Source organism: Lepisma saccharinum, chromosome 2 (assembly GCF_977018435.1).
Source record: "Lepisma saccharinum chromosome 2, izLepSacc3.1, whole genome shotgun sequence".
In the NCBI taxonomy this organism is placed as follows: Eukaryota; Metazoa; Arthropoda; class Insecta; order Zygentoma; family Lepismatidae; genus Lepisma; species Lepisma saccharinum.
In genome coordinates this window covers 87,742,686-87,758,702 of record NC_139230.1, presented here as the reverse complement: position 1 = coordinate 87,758,702, position 16,017 = coordinate 87,742,686, and positions in this window count along the sequence as shown.

Sequence of the window (16,017 nt, the reverse complement as noted above, 5' to 3'; positions counted from 1 at the left end):
ATAGATGCATGTTTGATCGCTACTTTGACATGACAAACTTATGATTTCCGTTCCATCACATTCGAAATAAACCCAGAACGAGATCTATATTTCGGAATTCTTATATGTTTCTAAAACCTATTTTTTAAAATTACCATAAAATAAAAAAATATACTAAATACGTTTAGATATATGTTCCTTTAAAAATCGGAAATCCGTGTGTCCTATTCTAAAATGAAATTTCCTAAGCCATTATATATATATATATATATATATATATATATATATATATATATATATATATATATATATATATATATATATATATATATATATATCAAGTGCTCTCACAGAACTTGTTAAGTGGTGTCGTCAGTGGAATTTAGAACTAAACCCTCAGAAATGCTCTTTCCTTACTTATTCCCTAAAAAAGAACAAAGTGGTGTCTACTTATACTATTGAAAACAAACCAATCCAAAACGTTTCCACCCAAAAGGACCTAGGTATTATCATGGATGAAAAACTCACTTTTAATTATCATATTATTGCTACCACTAAAAAAGCCATGCGCCTTCTCGGTCTTCTCTACAGATTTAGCGAAATTCAAAACCCATCATCTCTTGCTTTATTCTTTAAATCTTTCATCTCGCCCATCCTTGAATACTGTTCCCCAATTTGGGCAATGGCCTCAAAAACCAATCTCACCAGAATAGATTCTGTTCTCAGTTTCTTTCTTGCAATTGTTCGCCATAGAATACCTTCCTTTCGACATGTATCCAAATCAGACACCATGGCTGCTCTGAATATTCACACTCCATCCTTTCGTCGTGATCTAGCTGACATGAAATTTTTATACAAAATAATACATGGCAAAATCAGAACAGATCTCCTAATCAGTGAATTCTCACTTAGGGTACCCCAAAAGCTAACGCGCAACCTGCAACTCTTCCACAACCCAACCACTAGGCTATCCCTTCTACAACGCTCCTTGTTTTACAGGCTCCCAGAAATCTACAACAAACTTCCCCTGAATGTAGATATATTCCTTCCAGAACGTAACTTTTGTATATTACTGACGAAGAACATGTAAATCTATCCCATCTTGTTATTGTTTTTTATCTTTTGTTATTATTTGTTTCTACTTTATGTTGTTTCAGTGTAAAATGGCCAAATAAGACTGTATCTGAAACTCTGAGTAAATAAATAAGTAAATAAATAAGTAAATATATATACACACACACACATTTTGTACCCCCAAGTGAAATCGTTCCTGCAACACTGAACGCACTATTCAATTTTACAAGTACACCCAAGAAACAAAAAGAAAGAGCCCCCGAAAGAATCCTGCGTACGCCATTGCATCAAGTGCTAATTTAATGTAAATTACGTAATGGTCAAAGTGTTTTAATTTTACTCGCCTAGTACATCATTAAACGTATAACCCCTTTGTTCTCTTCTTCAATAATTAATTTTGTCTGTTCGTTTCTAATTGTGCATTTGTTACGGTCTATTTATATAAGTTTGTCTATTTTCCCATTTCATTGTATGAGAGTTGCTCAGAAAGTAATGCCCCACATTTTTTTCTGTGAAACAATTTATGCAAGATGTATGAAAATCACTCACAGTGTAACTGAAAGTTTCCTTTACACGTGTTATTTTTCTACATAATCTCCATCAACGTCTACGGCCTTACGCCAACGCGAAACAAGGACATGGATTCCGTCCCTGTACAAGCTCGTGTCCTGTTCAATTAGCCATGTTCTCACTGAACGAATCAAACTCGCGTCATGCTCAAACTTTGTCCCACGCAGGGCATTCATCAGTGGCCCAAACAGATGAAAATCTGACGGCACCAAATCAGGACTATAGGGGCGGGGGAACACAGTCCAACCAAATTTGTCGATTGCCTCCTAGGTTCGGAGACTTGTTCTCGGTTGTGAGACTTCGAGGAACACATCTTGCACATACCTTCGAATACCCCAGAGCGTCAATAAATGCCATTGCACTATCATTACTGACTGAAAGCTGCAATGCCAATTGCGAGCTTGTGATACGCCGATCCGCATGAAAAATGTCATCGGCGCGCTGCCACAATCTGGGCTGGTGACTGTGGCAGGACACCCAGGCTGCGGCCGATCATGCAGCTTCATTACTTCACTTCCTGAAGCCTTAACTCTATGCACCCAGCGCCTATCAACTGCAGAACTTCCATACAGAGCATACAACCGCTTGCGAATGTTTCACACACTTTCTTCCTCCACCGCTAAGAATTCTAGTACAACTCATTGTTTGTGACGTGTATCACTCACAGCACCGTTTCACGGGCAATTACTGTAGCGCTATCTGTCGGACGACCATGTACTTACACATATGTGGGCATTAAACTTGAATGTTGTTCCATTCTCGAATGAGACAAAAATGTGGGGCATTACTTTCTGAGCAACCTTCGTACATGTATAATTATTTTGCCTTGCAGACAATACAGTTTTTCAGTTTTCCTTCTGGCAAGCCAATTGGAAATTGAGATATTTGAGTACAAACACATGTAGTGAACTACAGGCCCAACACATATAGTGAACTATAGGCCCGTACCCAGGATTTTCTTTTGGGGGGGCCAGTCCGAACATGTGGAACAAAGAGAAGATCCGAAATGCTGTTGGATTGATTGATTTAGGTTATATTACGTATTTTTTCTGCCACTTTTAGCTAATCACGACGATGAGAATGAGTGATGTTATGATGAAATTGATGGAGCTCAACAAAGAACGCCAATTTCCAGGCCGGGATTCGAACTCGCACCCCTGACGTCGTAGCTCGCTGTGCTAACCAGTCCGCCACGCTGGTCTGCGAAATGATTTTGTAGTATTAGCTGCGTCCACAAATTATATGGTAGTATAGCAGCTAGAGCCAAACGTAAAATTGTTGAATTGCAATATTATGGTCCAAAATAACAGCAAAAATTCAAATGACCGATAGACCCCTCCTTCCCGACCCAACTATCAGCAATGCAGTCGCTTGCAGACAAAGGCTGTTACACGGTTTACAGCTTGGTGCTAATTATTTAAGTTTACATTCAATTCTCAGAAGTATTCAAATAGCACTGTGTTCTGAAGATTAACATTATTTTCAAATTCCCTTTAATTTTCTTATATCAGGATCACTGAACAGTCACGATAATTCCATGTTTAAGAAATAATATATTCATAAATTCAATGTTACGTAATAGAAACGATTATTAAAATAAAAGAACATGTCTAAATTTAAGTTCATTTTCGCGTCATGACTGCAGTTCGAAAAAAGTAGACACGGATTAAAAAGAAATGACTTTTCCGATAAAGAGGGTCATCTGGTAGCCTTGCATAAATGGTTATAAAACTAAAATTACTCAATATTGCAGTCTTCAGACTTCTGTAGCGTGTCTCTCTTCACAACAAACCAATTCATTTATGCAAGGACAAAATCAAAATTCTTGCAAAACCTAAAAAAAAATAAGATATCGTTAATGTTATTTTCGTAAATTGTTATGAATTCACATTAAATTATTTCATAGTTCGAGGGTGGAGGGCAAGTCTCCCATGGCCCCTCTTCTGGATACGAGCCTAGTAAACTATAGGAAATTCTTACCTTTAACCGAAGAGTTGACACGTTGACACAGTCACGGAGCACTGAGAGAGACACTCCTACCATGGAACACACTGACACACAACTGCCGAAGACTCTCGTTCCTGCAATAAAAATCTGCACTAGAACAATCGTGTTATGATGCAACAGAAATACGAGTAGCTAAACAACCCTCTACCCTGTTGGTAGCCCCTGACAGACCACGCATTGTCCTCCGCTCCTCATCGAAGTCAGAAAACTGTAAACAATTTTTGCATTCCAGACAGCGTGAGAACATTTTCTCAAAACGTTTTCAACCATCGAAGACACTTGCGGCCGTTGATTTTTGAATTCCAACTCGTATAAAAGTTGGAATTCGGACGGTTTAAATATCGAAAGCAAACTGGTTGAAAAAATATGAAACGTTCGAAATTACTTCATTTTGACATCAAACGTGTTATTATTATGAGTTGCTGTGGTGATAAACAGATGTTAGTATGTTTTCCAAATGGAACGTATAACATACGTAATATAATATAATGTAAGTTGTAATATATATATATAGCCTATAGCTATATATAACCTATAGCCTGGAGCTGCTTTTACGATTCGCAATTGACATCGCTAATTTGATTACGTATTTTTACATCTCTCTAGGTTAATTTTGGCGATGGTTTTGAATGGTATAAGAAATTTTAAAAAGGTTAATATTTTCTGCATAAAGTGGCTCTGGGGTTCCCCCAACCTCAAATAAATGGATACCTGAGGTCAACCCTGGGGGGTAGTGGTGGCCTAAGCGTGGTACTGATCACATCACCTTCAAAAAGGGTCGAGATCGAGAATGTATGGAGTCCCTACCTCCACATCCTCCCCTGCCAGCCCCCGTGGCGGAATGGTTATCACATCGCACTACGACGGTCGGGGTCCCGGGTTAGAATCCCAGCCTGGGCTTGGATGTTTGTGAGTGTCCATTCATCAATTTCATCATGTCATCACTCATTCCCACCTTCGGAAAAAAAAGCGAAGTAAAATAAAGCAAATCAATCAATCAATCCCATACACGGCACAGTGCAATGTACACTGGAACTTTGCCTGAACTAAAGCTACCCCTGTATAATTTGAAGTTTGCCATGAAGGCATATTGATGGTGAGGAAGTAAGGCCCTATATGGAAGTATATTCCTCTTCTCGTCATATTCTGGAGGTAATGTGATCAACACCGTGTTCAGTGCGTCGTCGGCTTGTAATCAAGGGGTCCCAGGTTCGATCTGGTGGAAGCACATAGTGGTTTCGATCCCACTTTAAAACTGTAGGTCCAGTCCCGGTTAGCCTCTTTGTGCATGAAGTTGGTTTAAAACAAAGAAACGTAACCTCTTTACTACTGCGCGTTTCACTGTTGCCACCTTTGCTATTACGGATCCAGCCAGACCTCTTAATATCACAAGATGCTTCAAGAAGCCTTTTATGTTCAAATCTGGACCAGTTAATGTTGTCGCACCAAACGTGTAAAAGTGCAGGATTTGTTGTAAGAATTATTTTTTGTTTGTTACTTTTTAATCATTTTTTTCTCCTTATATTTTCCTTCTCAATCAACGCAGTTTCTTGGGGTTAAAGAGAACGCAGAAAGCTGAATCTTTCTTTCCAACAATGGATTTATAGCAGTCGGCGCAACCCTCTGAAGTGAAGTAGCAAATGCAAACTCTATTGTTTAGAATAAGTTGCTTTTGGAAGAGGGGTTTGTAAGTTTAAAATAATTCAGTGAATCATATTATTTTGTTATAGCTAGAAAAACAAGGCCATCAACAGAAATATACAGGGAAGGGGGCGGGGGGGGGGGCTCCAAAACGTCAATGTGGCTCAGCGTTGTCGTGACCGTACATGCTACGGTAATGTCAATTCATGTATGGACGTACGGTCTGGATCTTGGTCCGTACGCCAAATGTACGGTCCTGGAGAAATTTTAGAAAAGTAGAAATGTGCACAATGTCGAAGTTACACAGAACTGTTATATAAAAGTTGAAAATTTAAATTCTGCAACTTTGAAATTGCATCTCATAGAAATTATCGCTAACTGAAAACTTCAAAACATGTCGACAATGAAAGGTTTATAACAAAAACAATCGCATTAACGTTTGTGTCAAGAAAGAGGCATTCGGCTAGTGCAATACGTTTGTGGCTTGGCGGTACCAACTGTAAACACGAACGTCAACAATCGACATAGAACAAAAGAGTTCCGCTTACCCCTGAAGAAACGGACTTTACTTTGCTGAACTATCGGAACCGAAATGATCATGGTTCAGGCAAACAACATTTTTTCTTTAAAAAAATATATAGACGGAATGTTAGTTTTTAGTTTGTCAGATTGATTTTTGCTTTATTTTACTTCGCTCCTTGTGCCACTTTTGGCTAATTTGCGAAGATGGGGATGAGTGATGATATGATGAAATTGATGAATGAACACTCACAAACATCCATGCCCAGGCCAGGATTCGAACCCGGACCTCTGGTGTCGTAGCGCGATGTGCTTAACACTCCGCTACGGAGGTCGGCGGTTTATTGTTTGTGTTTTGTGCTTTTTTGTATAAATGAGTTCAGAAGACAGTAATTCTCGCCCGTGGTCTTCGAAAAAGATACGAACAACGAAAGAAAATTAAAAGCAAGCCAGAAAATGTTTGCTTGGAACGGAATTGGGAAGAGACTGAAAAAATCATTATTTATTGACTCGGACCAGAAATTTTCTAAATTTCCCAACGTGGTGAAAATGTCCAATTCTAAACACTATTTCCCCCTCTCAAGTGATTGTTTTTGCACTCCTCAAATGAAACCGTTAATTTCAATATATTTTAGACACTTATAGTGCATATAATACCAATGATGAACCATTTTTAAATACGATCTTTTGCAATTTAATAATTGTGTCCAAAATCAGGATCTGACCTTGACAATGTATTTTGAATTACGTTTCTTTTCAATGCACCCTTCGGCTCATAAAAATATGAATCACACGTACCATGAAAGAGATCAGATTAAATGGTCTCTGATATCTATGTTACTTTAAAATACGTAGTACAAAAATATGAAAAACTATTCAAAAACAATTTATAGATGTTTATGGAAAGGAAGCAAGGCGAATCCAGTTCCTATTTAAATATTGGACTCTACGACTAGTTTAAATTTGACAACTCCAAAGTTTTTTCAATTCAATTTCAATTTTATGATTTTACAATAATAATAATAATAATAATAATAATAATAATAACTGTAAACCAGTGGCGTATATTGGGTTAGAGTCATGGGCTATCGCAGAATATCATAGTGTTCGAATGGACAAAAATTTGCTGGTGGGGGTGCTTTTGTTTAGTTGAAGTGATGTGACATTGTGATTAAAAATATATTCCTCATAAATAAAATATGGAAATGTACATTATGTCAGTAAGAAAAGAATTTCAAGAATTGCATTCTCATTTGCATAAATAAGAGGCCCATATTGTGAAATATTTATGTAGCCCTATACGAGAATAAATATAAAACTTCTACCTACCTATTTTCATGATTTGGAGTTCGCAGCTTCCTTGTTGGCGCAGTGGTAACGTCGTTGCCTTCAAACTAAGGGGTCCCGGGTTCGATACATGGTAGTTCGGATACCACTTTAACCGTAGGTCCGATCCCCATTAGCTTATATGTGCATAAAATGGACATAAAAGAAAAATCCACAACGTTTTGGAGTTTATCGTCATACGTAAGCCGAATAGACAGCTTGTTAATTATAAAATAAATAAATAAATTAATTAATGTCCCTCATTTCAGTTCACTACACAACGCAGCACGTATCATTCAAAAAATACAATCCAGTCACACGCTGCCTCTCAATAAATTCCACGTATCAAGGAACCCTAAAAACCACTCCACGGGATCTAGACTAGAACTAGTCTTTGTCATTTCGGTAATTTTTATATACACTCATAAACCATTCCCGGTCAGCCAACAATTTTCTTCTCTCCACTGTAACTCTAGTTGTTTGAAGGTTAACGACCTCTTTTTCAACTCGTCTGCAAGCATTCAATGACGTTCTTGTCCCTGCCATATGTCACACTTTCCCCTTACCTGATATAATTTGGCTTCAAAACTCCCCGTTCCTGGAAAATTACATGATGGGAAAAATTGGTTTGCAACATTAACCCATACTGTTCAGGAAGTTCAGAGGGAATTTTCCCGCCATATCCAACCCTGTTCCCTCTCCTGTAACAGTTTGGCTCCACAATTCCCCGCTTCTGGGGAAATTACATGCTGGGAAAAATTTATTTGCAACACTAATCGGGTGATCCTTAAGATAGCTCTGTCACGTTCGCTCGTCATCCCGTCCGCGCAATGTTTCCAACTTCTAAGAAATCAATCTGAAAAACTCCTAAAAACTGAGGTTCATCTTCTTATTGAAATGAACAATTTTAAGCACATTTCTGATATAGATATTTTTTTCTGAATTTTGGTCACCGAGTCTGGGCTTCGCAGATAGCCTAGATGGCCCTGAATATACACCCCTACTGTAAACTATAACTTTCCATGACTGAAGGGCGAGATGTGAAATTTTCTTGCGAACGCCCCCCCCCCCTCCCCATCCCGCCCAGAAAGAAAATCCCGTGGGCCCCCTTGCGTACGGTCTTGGAGCCAAAATTACGGTCCAGCATCGCCTCGTAATCAAGGGACATTGGGTTCGATACCCGATAGAGGGACATAGTGGCTCGAATCCCACTTTAAGTAGGATTTAACACATTGACTGCCATGTGTATGATATGTCATACACATGGCTTCTTGCTTCTGAGCCACGTGTATGCTACTCCATACACAAACAAGAACCTGATTCTTGGCCGCGGGTATGGAAACGCATACACAGTTCAAGCAAAACTATATGACTGTTAAATAGCCGTGGCGTACAGCTAAGATGGGGCAGTAATAATTTTAATTTCTGTAATGTCTTACAAGAGTAAAAAAATCTTCAAAACTTTATTTACGCTTACGTATTCTTTTCACTAGTACAAATGTATTGACAACTAAAAAAGAAGGGTAAATGTGTAAATACATTTTTTTTCTGGTTGTAATTCACAGCAAACGATTATACATTATGGAATACATTGCTAGTACATCATAATTCTTACAAAACCATTCGTTATATATTTTTTTTGTAAACTTATGTTCCTTGTAGATATATAGATATAAGGATGACATATTTTGTACCGAACACTTTGGAAGTTCAATGATTTTTGTTGAAACACTCCCGGCACATAAAAGGATTTTTGGAACATTTGTCACATACTGTCTTCACCCACCTGGCAAACTTCCTCCCTGACGAGTCAGAATTTCCACTTCTGCCATAGATTTTGCAGCAATGTACAAAACGTCCTTGCTTTTTCTTCCATTATCCCCTACTTTGTCTATCAAGTGATGAATTGGAGTTTTTCTGCCTTGTTGCACACGTAAAGTAAGTTGGTCTCCAGGAGGTAATTGTTCAGAAAGAATACTTAGGATTACACGTTCCCTGAATTCATTTATGTGTATGTTACTGAACTGGATGCAGTCACTGTAGAGAATGTAGGCATTCACGAGAGCCGTTCCCCATTTAAATTCAGTAATAACTTTCTTGTACCATTTTGTAGTCTTTCGCGGAGCATTCCCATATGAAGCCAACTGATCACTTACCTCAATGAAGGACTTGCCAGTATCGTAATCAACAATTGCGGTAGGCTTTATAATTTCTGAACCACGTCTTTCTGTTACAGTTACCTCTTCAGCAGAGTGAGCTGTAGATAGGACTAACACATCTCTCTTAACATTCCACTTCAGAATAGTCACACCTTCCTGAGTTTCCTTTCCTACAATATCACCTTTCCTCAATTTATCTTGAACGACATCTGCTGGCAAATGTTTACGGCTAGACCTAATTGTACCGATCAGATGGGTATTATTGTCAATGGCAAGTTAAGCAAGAGGAACGCTGGTGTAATAATTATCTGTGTAAAGGCGCCGGCCTTCACCGAGAAGATCTCTTACAAGCTGTAACACAACAGTTTCAGGAACTGACATGTTAACGGACGTGTTTATATTTCCAACATAAAGAATAATGTTCCATGTATAGCCTCTGCTGGCACACAACTTGAAAACTTTCACTCCGTATTTATTCTTTTTGGAAGGGATGTACTGCCGAAATGAAAGTCTTCCCCGCCATGGTATCAAGCTTTCGTCGACAAATTTTTTTCCCCCTGGTGTGTATATTTCTTGGAATCGTGAAATGAGTTTGTTGGTGATGTTCGTAATTTTATGTAACCTATCATTAGGGACAGCACGTCAATTGTCTGCAAAATGCCACATTCGTAGAAGCAGTTCAAATCTGCTTCTACTCATTATACTTCTGGGAAGAGTAAAATCATACAAAGCACTAGTGCTCCAGTAGTCTGAAAATTTTGGTACTTTGACCAAGCCCACCCATCCTAATAGTCCAATGATTTTTTTTCATTTCATCACATGTGGTTGGCTCCCAACTGTGAAGTCTAGAATGTGCCCTCACATCATTTTCCAACAAAATCTGTGTTGCATAAAGGTTCGTTTGTTCTACCATCAGTTTTATTATATCACTATCTATGAAAAATTCAAAAAAATCCTGAAGGTCACCTCCTGACAATGTAGCAGCCAAGTTTGTTTTTTTTCCAGCTCTTCCATTGAAATGAATATTGGGTTGCTTACCTTTCGGAATATCCCAAACTAAATGACTGAAATCACGGCGTGCGTTGTCAGATGGATTCCGCCGCTGAACTGTAGCTTCTTCGTCGTTATCCTCACTGTCTTGCTGATGTTCAACGGAAGTTGCAGGCCTAGAACAACGATGCACTTTCGACTCTTTTGCCACAGGAAGCCGAATCGTCATCAGAAGCATCACTTGGAAAATACTCAGTGTCCAGATCAGAATCGTAATTTAGGTCTTCACCACTCATATCACTGAAATCTTCATCACCCTGAAGGTAAAGTCTAATCTGGTCTTCATCCATTCACCACAAAATTTTAAAACAACGTGATATTCGGAAAGAACAAGACAAAATGTGGTAACACAAAGCAAATAATTACGTGTATGAAATCATATACACGTGGCATACAACGTCAAATTGAAAACCTACGCCGCGTGTATAGAAATACATACACACCACAAAAACCTCAACAATGGGCTTAATTTCAATTGGATTGAGATATTATGCATACACATTTCATTCACAGTCGGTCAGTAACAAGAAAATCGGATTGGCCCAGAAGATATACATTTTCAGTTACACGGTGGCAGTAAACTGTAGTCCTATTTTCGATAGTGTATTGTTGAGTCTTAAATCCACCAAAAGTCCATAACAAAAGGCATTATTTCAATGTATGTTTAATGTATAATTGCAATGTATATTGTGGTAAATTAATCCTTAAGCAAATATAAATTGGTAATTTCTTTTAACAATAAGAGACTTCATTTTCCTTTACATCTATTCACAAGAGCATAAATATACAACTTGGAAATTCATTTCCAAATTATCAATTTCTTATTCATATCTTTTACGTATGTGTGTGTGTGTGTGTGTGTGTGTGTGTGTGTGTGTGTGGTGGGGAGTGATGTTCTGACATCTGGCCAAGTCCTAATAATGTATTCACTTCATAAGCGTCTATTATATGACAGATACTCAATATCAGACGAATAACGAGTTCCATATGCAATATTCCTGAGATTTCGTGTATGTGAGTTCACCCCTCAACGACAAATGGTGCTGGTTTGAGCTGCGTTAATGGTGGTGTTTCTTTTTATGTTTGTTTCTCTATTACAGTAAATTTATTTCCCATAGTTTCGGTGTCCTATTTTTTTACAGACTTATCTAGGATTTCTTTACAATTAAGGATCATGAGAAATATACGATTGAGGGCAAGGCAAAGTTAATAGAACAGGAAAAGACAAATTGAAACTTATAGTTAGTTGAAAGGACAATTGGTCATTGTCTATTACAATTATAGAAATACTTGATCGAAATACTTGGTTGTGATTTACATATATTTTTGTAATTCTTTTTCTGGGCCTTTTCATTCTTACTTGAACAAGTATAAATGAAAACTCGGCATGATTTACTTCATTTAATTGTTTCCAGTATAGGCCTTCCATTATTCCCGAGGCTTGTGATATGTAGAACTAAAGATTAAGGATTTTTCTATGTTGTTCTTGTATATTGATTTCAATAATTCTAGTCAACTTATAATTCCATTAACCGAGACTGGTTGGAATGATTTCTTCATACGCATGGACGTACGGAAGGTGTGTCGCCCCAATCGAATCTGGTCATGCTTCTATTTGTAAGCAGCAGCGCAACATCTGCTCGTAGTCACATTATCTGTGCCATGCAAGATATTCGAACATTCTTGAATTAATCAGTAGTCTTTTTAGATTCAAAATAAATTATTTTCTGATCTTTTTCGGCATTGGAAATATATTTTAAGAAGGTATGTAACTTACAACTTTAATAATTTTATATAAATATTGTAAAAGCCTAAACTACATGATGTAATTATGCAGATCCATGGATACGTGTAAATATCGACCAAGTTTTCTTGGTATTTTGGCAACAACCGTTCGGTATAAAAATGAACCAGATTTCTATATTTTTCGGCTTTCTTGCCCGGTTGCCATTAGGTTCGTATCACCTCGTAGGGAGAACTACCATTACTCTAAATGAGCGAATCGGCTTATGCTTGGGCTAGTTTCTTATAAACCTACTGCTTTTGAGCCAGGTTCTTGCGATACTATCAAACCGTGTTTAATCTTGGAATGGTTGCCTATTACAGATTTGTACGCAGATCTGCATCAGTCAATTCGATCACGGTCTGCCAGTAGATACGTTTTGATGTAATTGTGCATAAAAAAGGACAATATGTAAGTCTTATATTGGGAAAAAATCCATAAACTTATCATTTCACAAAGAAAAGTATAAATCCGACACCAGTGACCAGTCAGGGCCTGGTCATCTGTTTACCCTGTTAGTCTGACTGACAAGTTCGATTTGAGTAGGTGCGTGTGAAAGGGAGAGGGTAAAGGGGGGCCACGCCCCCCGGAAATGAAAGTCAATCAAAAAGTACATATTTCACACATAGCTATAATTCCATTTCAGTTACATTAATATACAGTATGTTAACAATAGCAAGGGAGTTGCAGGAACATGAGAACTTCAAACTGAAGCAATGTTTTTTTGAGAGAACAATACTATTATGGGGAAATTGTGCCTCATTACCCCTCTCCCCCCTTGGAAAAAATACCTTGATTGTCTCTTCCTGGAAAAAATCCTGAGGACTTCCATGTATTAGCGGTGTCAAAAACTTTATTAAATGTCCATATATAACCGTTCACAAACACAAATAATATGCATTTAATGATATAAGAGAATACAGCTTTTTAAATGCTTCATTTTATGACAGTGAAGAGAAAAACAACACGCGTAAGTAGTAAGGGCGAAAGAGAACAATCTAGCCAAAATTGGTGTAGCATAATTCTAATACAACTGGCAACACTGCAAGAGACGATCTCTCTGCCATGTGCGGATAAGAAGTCGGACGTGACGTGCAGTGTCCATCCAAAGCAGAGAAGTTATCAACCACGAAAGCACAAACAAGCTAAGCACCAGTTTCATCCTCCTCCCCTCTTGAAAGCGGCACAAGACCAATGCGCTAGCCGATTGCACTGGCGTCAGTCGCCTGGAAGGAACTCGGAATACGAGACAAAACGGAGCTGTTATATGGGGAAGGTTTCTTAACGGACAACTCCGCAAAGCAGAAAAACTGACTGCTTGAAATGATTCGTATCCCATTCAACACATAACATTCACCTAAGAGTCACCATACAAAATAGTACATTTCAATACAGAAATACCGTGCGTCCATTTCGATCTGCAGCCGAGAGGTCGGGAGAAGCGTGGCGGGCGGCGCTGACGGAGATGCCGACATTTGCGGCCTGAAATGCCCGCTTATTTTTATGGACATATGCAGATATTTATATAAATATTGCAAAACGAGCACTAACCTGTGTTATAAGAGTATGGTTTCAATTTTAGTAGCTTAGTGACTGTATGTGCCGATGATTTTGACACGCCCACCTCTTGTGAAACACGGCGTAGAGGTTTGTTTGGAGAACGTTCTAACGCTGCACCAATATCATCGACTTTTGCTTCGGTTAGAATCCGTCGTTTTTGCTTAGGTGTTTTAAAATTTAACGATACAGTTTCTCGTAATTTAAGGACAAGATGTCTAACCGTATCTCTGTGTGGAGTTGAAACGCCTGGGAATTTCTGTACAAATTACCTACACACGTCTCTACACGAGTTTGTTTTCACGTAGGTACGTGTCATACATAAAAAAATCTTTGTTCTAACGTGAATCTTGCGGCTGGCATTCCAATCGTCTCACTGACACGTCACACATACACACTACAATAACACAAACAAGTAACTGCAAGTAACCAAGAATAACACTCTTGCGCACAGTACGAAATTAACACGCTCTTGGTTTACATTACTCGCCACTATATTTACAACTCTGTCTTCATCTAGTCGCGAAGGAACAAAAAACTCGAGCTCGGATATTTCGGATTGCAAGGAAGCTCACGAAAACCATTCACTTTTATCGGTTTTGTTTGCAGTGTAATCCTGATACAGTGTTGCACATTCGAAACCTCCAAACGATTCCCATGGCCACAAAACTCTTTCAAGGATATAAATTTAAACAGGACGTTACTGGTCAAAACCATGATTAAAATGCTTTATTATCTGTGGCTCTTAACATCGTTTCTATAGCGTATTTATTTGTGTATATAAGAGCAGAACTTGGATGAATTACAGAAGAACTTTTGCGTGTTATAACACAGGTTAGTGCTCGTTTTGCAATATTTATATAAATGTCTGCATATGTCTATAAAAATAAGCGGGCATTACAGGCCGCAAATGTCGGCATCTCCGTCAGCGCCGCCCGCCACGCTTCTCCCGATCTCTCGGCTGCAGATCGAAATGGACGCACGGTACTATTTACGTAATTCATATTTCCACTGACATCAAATGAAGAATTTACGCACTATAGCTCTTTCTATTGAGCCAAAACAGCATTCTTGTATTGTTTTACCAATCTTTAATGTGCATGATTGATTGAGTGATTAGGTTCATTTTACTTCTCTTTTTTAACGCTTTTGGCTAATCGCGAAAATGAAGATGAGCGATGTTATGATTAAATTGATGAAGGAACACACATAAAGATTTTCCAAGCCCATGCCGGGATTCGAACCACCCCACGGATCCCTGGTGTCGTAGGGCGCTCTGCTGTAGAGCGACCACAAACAAAAAATCTTCGGCCAAAAGTCCCAGCGCATCTCCCTCTTCATCCGTTCCACTCGGGCCATAAGGAAGCATGCTCCACTCTGCCCGTCCCCTCCACGCGTGAGTAATATCATAATAGACAAACCAGTAGAGTACGATGCAGAGGAGCGCAGAGTTCCACTATAACCACTCCGTCACGGAAGCCGGCATTAATGTACGTACACGAATATCATTTCATAGTTAACCAGTAGGAATAATTGTGGTAGCCGTGTAGAACTACGTACTGCCAATGCATATTACTAACATTTTACCAGAACGTCAAATTTGGGGATTTACTGCTGGACTTTCATAGTTATCCAGAAACACATGAATGTCAGTTTCCAGGCAGCTCACTACAAGATACGTTTCACTTTTAGCATTTCCAGATAAACCTGATTCTGTTTACTGTACATTCCCATTATTCATAGTTGCATTACAGCAATCGTGTAAATATAACTATCTAACCGGATCGGAGCGTGCATCTCAAAAAGCTGAACCACTCCACTGCGGAACGGAGTGCTCCTGTATCACGCTCCACTCCGGATCGGAGCGTGCCTCTCAAAAAGTTGAACCACTCCGCTCAGGATAGGAGTGCTGTCGTAACACGCTCTGCTCCGGAGCGAGGAGCGGAGTAGAAACGACGCTTCGGAGTCGCTCCGGAGCGCTCCTTTAGTACTCTCCGCACTCCGCTCCGAAACCCTGTATGCAACCGCACACCCAAAAATTACTCTGCCTACCTATTTGCCCACCAAAACCAATTCAATAAATAATAACACTTTGGGAAAACGTGAATGATCCTACAAATAAATATATTCTGGTGTTTCCTACATGAATATTTTGCTCGTTAATATTGTCGATAGAAATGTTCACAAGTTAAAAATCTATAACAAGCTTTGCAGTACTTTGGGGAAACATTATTTTACTGGGTAAGTTTACGAAAATTGGAGTATCTTATGCAAAATGAACGAATGATTGTTTGCTCCATACTTTCCTAAGACGTAGTTTTAATTCAGACATTCACATATATTTGTAGGTTG